The sequence below is a fragment of the Cyprinus carpio genome, chromosome A8, assembly GCF_018340385.1.
Source record: "Cyprinus carpio isolate SPL01 chromosome A8, ASM1834038v1, whole genome shotgun sequence".
Classification (NCBI taxonomy): Eukaryota; Metazoa; Chordata; class Actinopteri; order Cypriniformes; family Cyprinidae; genus Cyprinus; species Cyprinus carpio.
Window position 1 is genome coordinate 21041995 of NC_056579.1, and position 16743 is coordinate 21058737.

Here is a 16743-nt window from a genome sequence, read left to right on the forward strand (position 1 = left end):
GAGATCATATATTTTATAGGCCAACCCATAAGTTGCATCACCTTGACTATATTTCTGGTATGTGTGACTTTATACCTGACACTGTGTATGAATATCTTGGAATATGACTTTATTTCACTTTATTCTCTCTGACTTCGCCAATCATTTATTCCACTTAAACCCCCCACCAACAATCCTACACAAGTTCACATTGAAACAATGTGTACTTTGAAAAGTGCAATAAAAATTATTTGACTTGACTTTATTGCATCTTTATTTTTCATAATTCCAATCTCAAAACTGTGATTTCATTTGTTTTTTTTTACTTTATTTCTCGTAACTGCTCCATATCTCACAACTGGAACTTTATTTTATTTATCTATTTATTTATTTATTGTAATTTTGACGTTATATTTCACAATTTCAATGTATTTTGTGTAATTAGGATTTCTTATCTTGGCAACTTTATATCTCATAATTGTGCAAAAAATTATTATGGATACAATTTCAAAGTTATTCTCTTAAGTGAAGATATATATCTCACAATGTGATTTTTTTTTATTTTAAACTTTATCTATTTTCACATTTTATTTTATTTTGAGGCAGAAGCATATACAGAATTAATGTTAGGACAAGTAGGTGACAGCGCTAAAGAAAATTGCTATTACTATAAAATATCTAAATATAATACTTGGCTCTTCATTGAACTAAATAGGAATTATAATTTATTTTACCATGCACGCACACACACTTTCCATGTTTCCATGTTTTATGGGGACATACCGTAGGCGTAATGGTTTATACACTGTACAAACTCTATTTTCTATCCACTCACCCTAATCCTTCCCCTTCTGCAGTTTTAGATTTTCAAAAATCTTCATTCATTCAATCTTCACACTTTATAATAACTTTCATTAATAAATCATAAACATTATATAATGTTTAACTAATCATTACTTGATATATATATAGTAATATTTAGTTCCCTTATAGTAATCAAATTGACCCCTGTACACTTGTAAACCTTTACCCAAACTTAAACTTACCAATACAAACAAACCTGAGCCTAACCCTACTCGTATCACACCTCAACAGCAGCAAAGGTGTTGTGCATTAACAAAAGCTTTTAATCATTGTAGATTTTCAAGATGTGCATGAGCATATGAGTTAGAAGTTTAATGACATTTCTAAGCATTTTAATTTACTTGAAATGTTAATTATTAGGTTGTGTTTAATACATTTATTAGTTTAGCACATTATTTCACATTTCTAGATAGTAAATATTAATATATAAGCATATATATATATATATATATACAAGCACATTATTTCACATTTCTAGATATGTAAATATATATATATATATAAGCATTACATGATGTTTGTTAATGATTTATTAATGAAAGTTATTATAAAGTGTTACACATGCCTCTCACCTTCAGGAAGCCTCGCAGTGACACACATTTGCTCTCGTTCACACATCCACACTCACACTGTCAAACACATTCTCACACTCTCTTCTTCTCATTTCGCTCTGTCTGATTATGTGCAGAATGAGCGAATTGAATTGAAGCTTGCAATTATGGCTCTATGGTGAAATAACTCATCCAATAATCCAATATAACTCCCATTCCAAGTTTGGAATTGACAGAAGCGGAGACAGATAATGTCGTATACAACTATAACTAAAAACTCAGTCACAATTTATACTTCTATTCTGTCCTCTGGGATGTTTTTCAGAAGAAAATGTGAGTGGTGCCTTTCTGAGCGAAAACTGTTGCCATTGTGTTGCCAGGGTGTTATTGTGTGGTTGCTAGGATGTTCTGAGTGGTTGCTTGCCATTTTATTTTTTTATACAGGCACTAGGTTCTCTGGTCCAATTTTCAGCATCCACAAATTATCAGCAGTTTTAAAAAAAAAATAAAATATTTGCGGATAAAATAATAATAAAAGAGCACAGTTTCATGACTTTTCATATCTTTCATGACATGTTTCTTAATGCACTTAAGTACACTTTAAAAAATGCACTTTGTAATAATTTCAAATTAAAACTCCAATTTTAAAGTATATTGTAAATAATCTTTGATCATGTTTTAAAGAAGTATTCTTATTTTGATGTGTTGACTAACATTCTAAAGCAGTCACCCAAAAATTAAAATTACTCAACCTCAAGCCATCCGAGGTGTATATGACATTCTTCTATCAGATGAATACAATCTGAGTTATATTAGATAATGTCCAGGCCAATCCATGCTTTATAATGGGAGTGGATGGTAGCCCAAAATTTGAAGTCCAAAAAATTGCACCCATCCATTATAAAAGAAATCCACATGGCTCCGGGGGTTTAATAAAGGACTCCTGAAGTGAAGCGATGCATTTGCGTAAGAAAAATATCAATATTTACAACTTTATACACATTAATCTCTAGCTTCCACTAACTGTCGTACACGCATTCAAGAGACAGTGGCATCCAGCAGATGACGGATCCATCCACTCCCATTATAAAGCATGGATTAGCCTGGACATTATTTAAAGGGGTCATATGATGTGATTTCTATATTTTCTTTCTCTTTGGAGTGTCACAAGCTCTTGGTGCATAAAAAAGATCGGTAAAGTTGCAAAGACTAAAGTCTCAAATCCAAAGAGATATACTTTATAAAAGTTAAGACTTGTCCACACCCCCCTAAAACGCCTCGCTTAAACACGCCCCCATATGTCTACTTCACGATGTGGGACGATTGTTCACGCAAAGAAAGAAGGAGATGCTATGTGTTTCACTGTGAAAGCGAAACTAATTTGTTTGGCCTTCCAAAAGAGGACGATATCCACTTCGTCATGCCTAGAGCTGATCCGTGCTGGTCGCTGAGGAAATATGTCAACTTCGCTCTGTGGATCGACGGATCAGCTTTCACCGTTGACGAAGCGGAGTTCAGGGACATCACATGTGGTTGCCGCATGTCCGCCAGCTGCTCCTTCATCGAATCGGTTGGCCGTGCCATTCTCAAGTCCGCTGGCCGTTCCTCGCTCAAGCCCGCAGTGTGTGACGCTGTGTGACGAATTTTATGGAAGACTGTTTCCTGAACCTGGAGAGTAGCCTACAATGGATCTGTGCTCAAAGGCTGTTCTATAAAATGGGGCAGTTCCAACTTTGCAAGCACAGCCTGGCACTTTCTGACTCACAGCCTGTAAGTACATTTTTTATATTTAAAGAATTTGCCACTGATGATTCAAACACGAGTTTTGAGCAGTGTAGAGTAGGCTTGTTGTTTCTCAGATCACAAATACAGACATGGTTTTATGCAATGAGTAAAAAGACAGTATAAGTCATTATAATCATTAATTATGTCCCCACTGGATGCAACAAATTTCTCGTTTGTAATGAGTTTTATTGGTTTTGTCTGATCGTGCTGGGAGACGGCATCACAGTATGTTAAGGGGCATAATATTTCCGTCACATGCTTGAGGTATTCGGCCAATCACAACGCACTGGATAGCTGGCCAATCAGAACACACCTCGCTGATACCTGATACCAGAACTGTGAGCATCCTGGGCATTCTTTGATTTCACCAAGCAGAATCTACTTTTTGTTTTGGTCCAAAGAGAGCAATCCTGTTATATAACCAGGTTAGGACTGGGGTTATGGAGACTTAACAACTTATCAGCCATCATTCCCTTTGATTTGGATAGTTGAAGTTGGGGTTAGGACTTATTTTCTTTTACCAACAAAAGATTTTAATCTAGGATCATGTTCTTGGCAAAATAAACCTTTGTTCTGTGACCCAGAAGAACATTATGTAAGGGATAATGCACAGCCAGCTGGTTGTTATCGCACAATAACCCCGGAAATAGAGGAAATAAAATAAGGCATCAAAATGTAAAAAAAAAAAGTTACCAAAGTAACTAACGATAATGCCCACCTACTACCAACTGTGGCGCACCCAATGAGAAGTTGGTAATTTTCCAAATAGATGTAATTTATTAAAACTGCAGGTGATGGATTTATAGATTGGAAACTTCTGAGCCAAGTGTGTTTGTTTGAAGCATCATATTAGCATAGGTACAGTGTTTGATCTGCTAAACAGATGAGTCTTTTGTGGAAAGAAACACACAAATGTTGTGCTAGATACTCTTCTCCACAACAAAATACATAATTGCAGCTGGACACATTTCTACAGTCCTCAGTGTTTACTCTCCTTTGAACTGACAGAGACACTTGATTATGAAATCACCTATCAAAGTGTCACCTATCAAAAGAGACCAAAAGCATACATTTACTCCAAAAAACTTCAAGAACAGCATGCAATTTACTTTGGGTATGCCTTTTTAATGCATTTTAAAGGAATGCTAAGGGGTTAACTAACATTAACAATGAGCAATACATTTGTTACAGTGTTTATTTATCATTGCTAACATTGGCTCAGGTGTTTATACAACTTTTAATAATGTATTAGTACACTTTGAAATGAATCTTAATCAATGCTTTAGAAGTATTGTGTATTGAACTCATTTAAATATTTCTGGCCATGCCCCTGATAATGACAGTAACTCACGATTGACTGGATGAAACCACTGATGCTAATGCTCTCTAGTTATTAGGTGTGTTCACCTTGAAGCAGCGCTGTACAGACAGATTGGTGTATGACATCAAAGTACTATGAGAGCAATTTGAAAGCTTAAGGGGTACTCTCAAGGTACTTTGATGTCATACAATGATCTGTCTGCACAGCGCCGCTTCAAGTCAAACACACCTCTTATAGTGTTAGTGGCTCTAGTGTGTCATTGATTGAGACATGATTTCAGGCCCACCCAAAAAATCCTGAACACAAAAATAGTGAAAAACTATTTAACAGTTCATGTGTTTTCAGCAATACTTTTCTAGAAGAAAACGAAACCAAAGTAACAGAACCCTGATACTAGTCATACATGGCATATCACAACATAAATAATTATGGCAATAAAAGATATTGATTTAAGTTTGTAATCCATTACAGTGTACAAAACAGTTGGTGCAAAATGGCAGCAGCTGTGTTTGTATGATACAAGAGAGAGTTCACTATACCAGGATGACATAATTAAAAAACTATATACATAATAATGATTTGAGTATTAATATTTTATAAGCTAACCAAACGTAAAGCTTCCACAAAGAAAAATTGTTCCTAACAAGCATATAGCACTGACTTCAGTTATCCGGATGAGCCTGCGTTATCAGCTTTTACCAGTTGCTATTGAGGGATCACATACCTCAGAATCCTATGAATCCACACTGCAGCCTCAAACTCATTCAAACCAACGTCACTGTCTCTCACATTTGTAGACCAGAAATCAGAAGTATAAAGATTTGAAGAGAGCAGTGTGAGTACTTAGTCGTGCTGTGAATGGAAAAACAAGATCACTTGGAAATGTCAATTACAAGAGCACCAGGAAGCCCTGGGTAGGTCCAGATAAAACCTGCAGAACAGATTAAACATTTGAACAAGAAGAGGCACTATAAGAGTAATATGGATTGTTCCAGAAAACACAGTGTGTGCTTAATGACACTGCTCTACTGGGAGTGTGCCACTGGCTCTGTAAGCGTTACATCTTCTTGATGTCTTAAGATTAATTGTGTCTTATTGTGGTTCTTTATAGGACTTTGGGTATCTTACCAGAATGGTGTCTGTTATACATTATATATGCTTGTTGTGAAATTGTGTGTTTCTAATTTGTAAAACACCAAGGCTGAGTTGTGAAAAATGCTAAACTTTGCCTGTTATGAAGCCATCCATTATTCTTAGGATAAATGACTAGCTGTCATAAAATCAACCATTAAAGTCAACCATTAAAAAAATAAATTGTGTTTGCACACAGTGCTTTTAAAATACAGTTCACTGAACCCATTATTGATATCCGTTACATAACTGTCAGTTTGATTAATCCTCTCAATCAACATACTTTCAAAGCATTTAATTCAAATCAAGTAATTATTGATCATATTCCAAAACAAACTATATTGGCATTGGTCTATGGTTTGACATTATTGTGAGCATTTATATATGCATTATTTTATTTTATTATTATTTTTTATATATACTACTAATATAATGTATATATAATAATATATAAAGTGAAAGTGACGTGACATACAGCCAAGTATGGTGACCCATACTCAGAATTGGTGCTCTGCATTTAACCCATCCAAAGTCCACAGCGGTCTCTATGAATATTGTTTTATAGACACACACACACACACACACACACACACACACACACACACACACACACACACACAGCAGTGAACACACACAGCAGTGAACACACACTCGGAGCAGTGGGTAGCCATTTATGCTGCGGCGCCCGGGGAGTAGTTGGGGGTTTGGTGCCTTGCTCAGCCCCTCAGCCCCTTTTAAAGCTATAGTTGACCCAAAATGCAAATTCTGTCATTATTTACGCAACATAATGTTGTCCCAAACCTATATGACTTTCTTTGTTCTATGGAAAAATGTTGTTAACCAAACAGTTTCAGTTTTGACTTCCATTATATAGACACAAAATACAGTAGTAGTGATTGGGAACCAAAATTGGTTACCAGCATTCTTCAAAATATAAAGAATTGTTCAAGTTTCTCAAAAGAAAAAAATGGATAGGTTTGCAACAACTTTAGGGTAAGTATAAAATGACAGAATTTATATTTTGGGTGGATTATCTAAATTATCTATACTCAAAATGCATTAATATTGAAGCATGGGTGACACTTGACATTCCTAGTTTTATGAGAACTGGTATTAAATAGATATCAACTTTAATATATTCCATAAGTCCCACATAAAATAAGACGACACAGGAAAAATAAAAAATAAAATATTGTGACTGAAGGCTGCAGTTTAGAAAGAAGGTCTTGAAAATAATACCTATTATTATTTATTGCATATCGGTCTCTGGAACCCCAGACATTAAGGAAGCGAAGTCAATTTCAACAGATAGACAGCCGCGAGCCCATGTGCGAACGAGTCTCTCGAGCGCTCTATTTCTGAAGGACCTCCTTCTTGCGCCTCAGGTTTGGTTGATAAACCTCAGCTCCTCAAACCACCAGTTACTCCTGCACAGAGGAGAACAGCACATCCGAGAGCGTCGCATCGAGCTACAGTCACGGAGACGGGATTCGCGACTGTCACACGCGGTAAGATGCGCCTGAGCAGAGTCAATGAAGGCAACTTACCGAAACATTTTGCGTCTTCGTTTCATAAAATGATCTTTGTATTCTGCCATTATGTATTCAGTCTCGCTCATTCCTTGATGCAGAGACACTTAGAGGTGTTCCATAGGCTACTTTTCTTAATCGCTCGTGGCGTTGGAGACTCCGATGATGTTTAGATCAGATCAGATTAATCTGTTCACTGGTCAGTTCTGTCCGTAATCTCATGGTTAAAAATGCATCGCTGCTGCATTCTATTCTATTCTATTCTATTCTATTCTATTCTATTCTATTCTATTCTATTCTGCGTTCTGATCCATTCTTCTTTGTTCTGTTCTATTCTGTCCAATTCTATTCTACTCTATTCCATTCTTCTATCTTGTTTTTTTATATTTTCTAAATAGACAAATTCAAGTGTTATGCTGGTTTCCTATTCTATTCTATTCTATTCTATTCTATTCTATTCTATTCTATTCTATTCTAGTCTGTTGTCCTGTTTTGTTGTTCTATTTTGTTTAATATCTTAATGATATTTCTTAATGAGTGTGCGTGCATGAGTGCGTGCGTGCGTGTGTGTTGCAAGACAGATGAAGTTACTGGAACATTTAATCTGAAACTTTAATAAACAAGATTTATTTATGCATGCTTGTTCATCATATTTCAGATATGCATATTAGTGATATTAGCAAAGCGTGCTGATTAATTGAATTTGATTTGCTTAATTACTACATCACCTCATTTTCACTCAAGAAAGCAAAGAAGACCTAAATCTCCATCAGCCAGGATGTGCTAAAGTCACATAGCCATTATTCATGCTTTCGCATTTATTATGATGAAAATATGTAAATATCTTTTCATCTCAAGCTAACGGCTCTTTCAATAAGGGCCAGCCTCTTAACACAAGTGCTCGGCTGTTAAAAACACACCTCAACGAGTGAATACTCAAAGTCATTTCCACCATGTGAATATGAGTGCTTGATATTCATAACTGGCTAGCTGTCCTCATTATAATTGGGCTGTGTTTCCCTTCAGAGCTGTTTCTAACCTCCCTAACAACCCAAGGTATCAAAGACTGAGGCATTAAAAGCTTTGATTCTCATGCTCTGTCTTCACACTTGCTGGAGAAATGGGCAAGCACTGCTTTTTCACACTCAACTCTATTCATTATCGCCTGCCAAAGATATGAAAACTAAAGATACCTGTTACATAAGAGGTATGCAGTTATAAATAGTGCATGAGCACCACAGGTTCACAATCGGGTGCAAAAAAGGAACAAATGTAAGTTGTGATGTTTTGAATGCAGATCAGATGATTGCATATTTTGCACTAGAAGAATTCTTTCTTTTTTGAATTTTGAATTTTCTTTCTGATCCCTTTTGACTTAGAATGAATCGTTTGAAAAACTGTATTCAAATAGTATTTGAGTTTTGCGTCTGAGGTGTGGAATGGTTTAAGTCTTTGTTCCCTGTTTTTCGTAGGATTTTTTATTATTGCAGTTAATGGTTTGTCTGACTTGATATCATGCAGTTCATTTTGACTTGACGGTTGAGCTTGAGGATTGACAAAATAGGTATTGGTTGAATGGAGAGGCAGTATTAGCTGTCACATAGGGGTTTTACTATCAAAATGAGATCTATTAGCCTTTTTCTACTAGTCTATCTCTGCAAAAATGTCTAAAAGATGGTGTAAAAGTCTGAATGTGAGATGTTTGATAGAGTTCAGGTGCAGTATCTGATCTAAAACTAGTTTGTTTCTCTTTATAATGGTGAAGGAAGATTTGAGAAGGAGTACAGCACAAACTTCCTTTGGGAGAGAAAGTATATTTAAGAAAATATCTGAAGGTAAGATTTTATTATGTATCACTTATATAACCTTTATTTGCTTCTCATTTGAAACAGTGCTTTTTGTTGCACACTAAATTACCAGTATGACAAGTGAAGTAATTGAAAAAGCAACATCAATTTCATAATCTCTTAGTATTTGCCATGTCCCTTATTTAAGAATGACCCCCTCCTCCCAAAAGTAAAAATACATCAAATCATGAAAAAAAAAACATCTAAGTAAACAAATACATTTTACTAAATAAAAACAAACAATAAATAAATACATTTGTTTAAAATAAATAAATGGATTAAAATAAATGAAAATTGATAAAAACAACTGATTATAGTAAATAAATACATAAATTACATTTAAATTAATTTGATTAAATTGATAAAAATAAATAAACAAAAAATTATTATTTTATTAAACAAATAAATACTAAAGTAAATAATAAAAAAAAACAATTGATTAAAATAAATAAAATAATAAAGATAATAAATTATTAAAAATAAATATACAACACTTTTAGTAGAAAAAATGCAATAACGCAATTAAAACTAAAATTTGTACATTTTAAACATATGTATAATACTAATTTCTTTCACTGTATTAATCGGGTTTTTAGAAAAAAATTATAGTTGCCTTTTCAATTTTACAATGGGGGTCCCTCATATGAGGATGATCATATTTGGCAGTCCATGGCAAAAAAAAAAAAAAAAAAAAAATTAGTGATTTAATTAGTGATTCTTTATTTTTTGCAGTATTTTATATATATATATCTATATATCTTCATATATATATATTTTGCATATTATATATATATATATATTGTATTTATTATGTTTTATCAATTTGATATTCATTTTACTCATATACATTATTCTATTTAATTCCTTAATATATTTTCTATGTATTATAATTTTAAAAAAATATTTATCATGTTAACTTCTCTTTGTGTTAAATTGGTTGTAAACCTAATCCAGGATCTAAATGACAAAATCCCAGATGTTCAAAGCGATGTCAGGTTTTTGAACCCCACTGTTTAGTAAAGCTCATGCTGCTTTTCTTCTAAATAAATGCTCAGCATGCACAGAGACATGTTTAAAGCATGCTGTATTTGAATACAAATCATGATTTTCCCCCTAGATTATAAAACCACTAATGAATGTCTGTCCAAACTCCGCACCATGCCACTGTTCACTAACTTTAATAAAGCATGCATGTTTATGGGATGTCATCATTTGACTGTAGCACTGAAGGATGTGCCACATCTGACAGCTATCAAAGCAAAAGCTCATCTTGAAACCCCCGCTATCACAGGGTGTGTTCGCCCGTGGCGAGCTCTGTTATAAATATAGACGCGCTTTGCGTTATGCATGCTAATGCACAGGTTTCTGAAGCTCAAGCGTCACAGAGTGATGGCAAAACCTGCATGTTTTCCAATGCTGAACGAATGGCAATGTCACTTTGTCTCCAAACACATACCACGCACTATACTAACACACTTCAGAAAGAAAGCCATTGTTTATCGTAACTTACTACAACTACATCGAGTTTCAGAATTACTTCATTTTGCCATGAACTCACAAAGCATCTCTTAAAAAAATCATACCTGCACTTCTGGCAAAACAGAAGTCATGGTCAAATGGGACCTGGTCTCAGCTACTGCGTCAATTGAGCTCAGAGCCCTGCTGGAAAATTCATCTTCAGGTAGTTTTTTGGAGCATGGCAGCTAGTTTCCAACAATGAGCTCTATAATACCTGGAGAGATTTGTTGGCATTCCCATTCATTTCAGTGGCACAGTATGAACTAAGAAATCGACCATCTTTTTTACAACTGTTTCAGCCATACCAAGGCTGCATTCATTCAGTACAGTAAAACAGTAATATTGTGAAATAACGTTGCACTTTAAATTAACTACTTTTCTATTTCCATATATGTTAAATAGAATTTCGTCCTGTGATGTAAAGCTGAATTTTCAGCATCATTACTCCAGTCTTCAGTGTCAAATGATCCTTCAGAAATCATTCTAATATGCTGATTTGCTGCTGATGAAACATTTCTTATTAAGTTTTCTTATTAGTTTTTATTATCAATATTGAAAACAGTTGTGCTGCTTAATATATATATATATATATATATATATATATATATATATATATATATATATATATTTGTAGAAACAGTAATGGACTACTTGGACTGAGCTTCATGATTCACTTATGTTTTCAAATATTACCACTTGCTAGTTTTCAGTTATGTATATTTTCAATGTAATGTAGTCACCTAGTTGACCAAATGGCACTAAAAATGAGTGTCTGCAAGAAGACTTAAACATCCAGACTATTTCAGGGACAAGAGAAGAGATGTTCTGATAAATAATATCAGAATCCATTATTTTTTATATTTGTACCTTTTTATCACTGTTTTTTCATTGACAGTCATTTCATTGTATCTAATTCACGTGTTAATGCCAACATTCTTAATTAGTATTCATAATAACAGTGCTGTCGTTGCATTTTTTTTAAAACAAGTAGGTTTTAAATTGAATGCATCATTTAAATGCATCTTTACTAAATAAAAAAAGTTAATTTTACAGTAGTGTATATATAGGTTATTTTTTTTTTTTTTGTTTATTTATATTTTATGCTATTTTGTTTTTCACAGCTAATTTTTAATTGCCATCATTGTAGAAAAATGGTCAAACCAGATGTAGTTATGCAAGGCCCTTGAACCCTTCTTAAAATAAATTTTATATATATATATATATGTATATATATATATATATATATATATATATATATATATATATATAATTTCTTTTATAATTATTAAAAAAACAAGTGGCCTCTATGGCCTTCATGGAGACTGAATTGAGAGTTCTTGATGTTGTTGTTGCATTCATTTGATCAAAAATAGAGTAAAACACTAATATTGTGACATATTGTTGCAATTTAAATTAACTGTTTTCTATGTGAATATATGTTAAAATATAATTTACTCCTGTGATTCAAATCTGAATTTTCAGCATCATTCCTCCAGTCTTCAGAGTCACATGATCTTCAGAAATCATTCTAATATGCTGATTTGCTGCTCAAGAAACATTTCTGATTATTATCAATATTGAAAACAGTTGTGCTACTTAATATTTTTGTAGAAACCGTGCAACATTTTAATATTTTTTTAGAAAGCCAACATGTTAAGCTCACATTACTTCCATTTGACAGGTGCCTGAATTAAAGCATCAGCACGTCTGGGCTGGTCAGAATTATTTTTCCTGTCATGTTGTCGGTTTGAGAATGGAGGAGTCATGGAGACTGAATTGAGAGCTCTGTGGGGATGTTGTTGAGATTTTAACCTTTGTGTACAACCAGTGGTACATCATGTGCTCTTTGTCTCAGATCTCTGAGACAAAGAGCATCTCTGCTTCATTGCAACACACTCTCATCCAGGAGGAGATTCATTGGCAGAGTCTAGAGTCCTAATTGAAAACAATCAGTGTCCTTTAGAGAGGGCCTGTTGAAGATGTGGGCTTTAGGAGGCAATAATGAGCTTAATTACCATTTATCAGCTGTATGTGAGGCACATCTGGGCTGAGACTCTGTGACTGATTTACTGTCACTTGTAAGTTAACTGCAATAACTGTCTGGGATATATATTAATTACACTGATGCTAGTTCTTTCTATTTAGATGAATGTCTCCATAAAGTTGCTGATGTTGTTTTTCTTAAAGGGAGTGATGATAATTGAATCATTCATTCGCCCTCATGTTGTTTCAAACCTATTTTATGTTATTTTCCTGTGGAACCCAAAAGGTGAATTTTTGAAGAATCTTTATGCTGCTCATTTCCATACAACAAGAGTTTATAGTGACCATGTCAGTGCTAAAACATCTCTGTTTGATGTAATCACAGTCTGATATAATCACATCATTATTCACATGTTGCAGCTGATTGGTTTCTTTCACATTAGCAGCCAATGAGCTTGCTGCTAAACATTCAAATACTTGGGTAGTGCTTAGTTTAGCAGCTGCAGCTCATTTCAGAAACCCTCCACCTTCCCCAGCTCCACCTGTATAGATTTGCTACGAGGTGATTCCATGTATGTTATATATGGGAGTTATTTCATATATGGTATATGTGCAGCAGCAGTATTTTTTTACATTATCACAGCAGCATATTTGTCTATCATATTTGATAGACACTTTAATAACACACTTAAGTACACTTTAAAAAAGCACACTTTGTAATAATGTCAAATTAAACATTTTACTTTAAAGTACATTTAAAATCATTATGCTAAATAATTTTTTTCATATTTAAAGAAGAACATTTATTTTGATGTGTTGACTAACAGACTAAAGCACATATAAAGTTCTTGATTATAATTTTAACTGAAGTTTAACTCTAAAGTTATTCAATATTACATTTCAAGTTTATACACTTTAATTTTTACTAAATTACAAATGTGTATTTACTATTATATTTAAAAAACATGACATATAAGCCTCAAAAGTAATGACAAATACAAATTTTAGTTTATCATAAATGACTGTCAATACATTCCATAGTATATTTTAACCATATTTCAAAGACACTAGGAGTAATTATGAAATCATGTATAAAATGTGCTTAAATCCTTCTTAGGTGGGTGAAAAAAACACTACAAAGTTCATCTAATTGAATTTCAATATAAATGTAAATTAGGATACATTTAGTGTAAATAACGTGATCAAGTGTCTGAAAACATTACTTTCAGTCTGCACTTAAGTATATTCTTTTTAAAGTATATTATGTCCATTATAAGTCCTTTTTTTAAATGTATGCAGAACTGTATTTTTTGATACAAGGGAACCGAAGACTGAAAACAAAGAAAGGGAAATGTTTCACTTGACTATTTTTTTTTGGTGTGTTGTTTTTTAAAACAATATTATAATATTTTTTTTTTTGTTTTTGAGAATAAGCACACTGTAATCTATCATTTCTAATCAGGCACTAAATAGAGGACACATAAAAAGTCTCAGCCAACAAAAAAGTTGCTTTGGGGTCCAAAGGGTATACGGCTCGACAGAGGGAGCGGAATCTTGCATAACACGGCCTTGCTTGTCTGGATTAAATTAAAAAAGAAGAAAAAGAAAGAAAAAAACCTTCTCCAATTTCAAAATGACAGTTTACAATCATAAATAATTTTGCACATAAATAAATGCACATAATCTAATGAATTATTCATTAATGGCAATCACAGCCATTATTGTCATAGTGATTATGTAATCTCTCAGGCTTTATGCAGTAATTACATCTGGCGCCTGCTGTTAAATGTCATTTGGCTACATTCCTTATTCCTCTCCTGTCGAATCGAAGTCTTGGGAGGCTCATTCGGTTCAATCAGAAATGTTTCCCTGATTAAAATACTCTCTCCAGTAAGGTGTCACATTTGTAATTTCAAGTTTTACAGACTGCTAACGAGTGTGACCTTTTTTTCGAGCAGCCCATGTGGTGTAGAATAGTTACAGAGGAGGATTGTGAGACTTTTTTTGCAATTCCATTTGGCACAGAAATGGCATACTTTGAGGTTATTAATTATTTTGAATATTCATATTACTTAAGGAATAATGTACTGCAATGTATTTACTATGATTGGCTCGTTATTTTCTTAGCCAAAAGAGGGACGGGCAGAGGCCAAAGTAAAAGGATTTATTCTTATATGTAGCTGAATGTATTTGAGCTGTAAGTCTCATGTGGGTTTGAGGAAATGAGATGGGTTTAAAGCAGCAGGATTCTGCTCATAATTAGCTTCTCACCCATTGTTAAACCTTACTGGGTTATTCATCACCTGCCAGTGTGCTTACATGCAGGCTCAGTAGCTATTACTGCAAAGCCAGAGCGCTTTAAGAAATCAAGAAGCATCAGTGAATGAAGAAAATGTGTGAGACAGATGGAGAGAAGGAGGGCAAGCAAATGCTGCTTTAATTATCAGGTTGTCTGCTCAAATTGTTTGACAGAGAAGTATGAGTTTCCCAGTGTTGGATATATGCCTTTTTTATGCAAATAATGGGACAAGACCTTTGGTGCAACAAGTGTGTTGCTGTGTGTTGCTATGTTGCTGTGTGGTTCTGTGGGGATAAATTCAAGGTACCAGCAGCACTGAGCTTTAGCCACTTTAGCCTGCAGCTCCATAACAGTTTCATAACAACATTGTATAACATCATGCAAGTCTGCTCCAGTTCTGTGTAAGTTTACTGGGTTAAGATATTTTATAAAATACCAGTTATTATTACTATTTAGTTGGCTATTTCTATGTTCTGGCTAATAACTGATGCGATGGCTGATATTATAAATCTAATAAATATAGTTTATTATTATTTTAATAACAATAGTAATTCTCTATCTCTCTCTCTCTCTCTCTCTATATATATCTATCTATCTATCTATCTATCTATCTCTCTCTCTCCTCCTCTCCTCCTATATCTCTATATATATATATATATATATATATATATATATATATATATATATATCACACTTTATTTTAAGTTTCAGTTCTCACCATGTAGCTAACTATTAGCTACAACTTTTGCCTTAATAAACGGATTTGCTGCTTATTAATAGGTAAGTAGTTGTTAAGTTTAGGATTAAGGGATTTAAAATATGGTCATTTAGAATAAGGCATTAACATGTGTTTCATAAGTACTAATAAAGAGTCAATATGCTAGTAATAGGCATACTAGTTAATAGTGAGAATTGGCCTTTAACATATATTATATATACAGTATATAGTAATATATACACAATTGGATGCTATGAAGTGAAACAACCATGTCATTTATTAAAAGTGAATTCTTATATTTATTGGTCTAATAGAAAATTATGGTTTCCGTTTTAAAGCTATTTTGTCCAGTTTAGGCAAATAACAAAACTTTTAACAAAAACTAATAGATTTTTTTTTTTTTTAATAGCTTGATATCAGAGTGTTGATGTAAAGCACTTTACTGACGGCAGACATTATTGTGGGTTTTATTCAATTTTAGGGGGTGTGTTTTTTTTTTCAGTACACAATAGAAAATATGATACAGATTTTAAAATGACATCACAATAAACATTAAGCTCTTTCAAAGCTGTTAAACATTGCACATTGACTAGCAAAATGATTTAGTTAAAATTTACATCATGGCTAATTTAGCCATTAAATTGTAACAAATATCTAATGAAGGTGACACAAATACAAAGCAAACAAGTTATAAACAATCTTATTACTTTTTCTTTCACTATTAAGGTTTAAACAAAGCTATATACTGAAGGTGACACAAATAAAAAGAAAGAAATTTGACTGTTTAAAGTTGCTCCAAGAATTATTTTTTTTCAGTGGATGAATAGATGGATGTATTTACTAAAATATTAAGGATTACTACAATTACGTTTTCTATTAATGACTACATATCTCCTGCATTGACTAAAATGGCTTTAATACAGATGCTTCACTGGTCTTACTGCTGTTGCCTTGATACCAGGATGCTAAACTGAAAATTGAAAAACATTATGCCATTTTTGGATTCATGCCATAACATGTTGAAAATTAACACTGAGTCACACTTCCAACATTTCCCTGGGGAATTGTAGCTTATGTCTTAAATATCATAAATTATTATCATAAATACTTTCAAAAACATGTAACACCATCAAAGAGCAAAGCAAAGACCCAAACAGTATGACTTAGCTTTATTCAAAGTTTTTAAGGATATTTTAATATCTGTTGATTTAGGGGATT

General features: G+C 33.3%; 1 protein-coding gene across 1 annotated transcript in view; it reads left to right on the forward strand.

Annotated features, from left to right (window-relative positions):
- The first annotated feature begins 6954 nt into the window (after window positions 1–6954).
- Window positions 6955–16743, forward strand: part of LOC109077346 (neuropeptide Y receptor type 1-like) — a 15797-nt gene continuing 6008 nt past the window's right edge. Inside the window, exon 1 of the mRNA XM_042762761.1 lies at window positions 6955–7139. The gene's annotated coding sequence lies outside the window, so the exon portion shown is untranslated. The remainder of the gene's footprint in view (window positions 7140–16743) is intronic.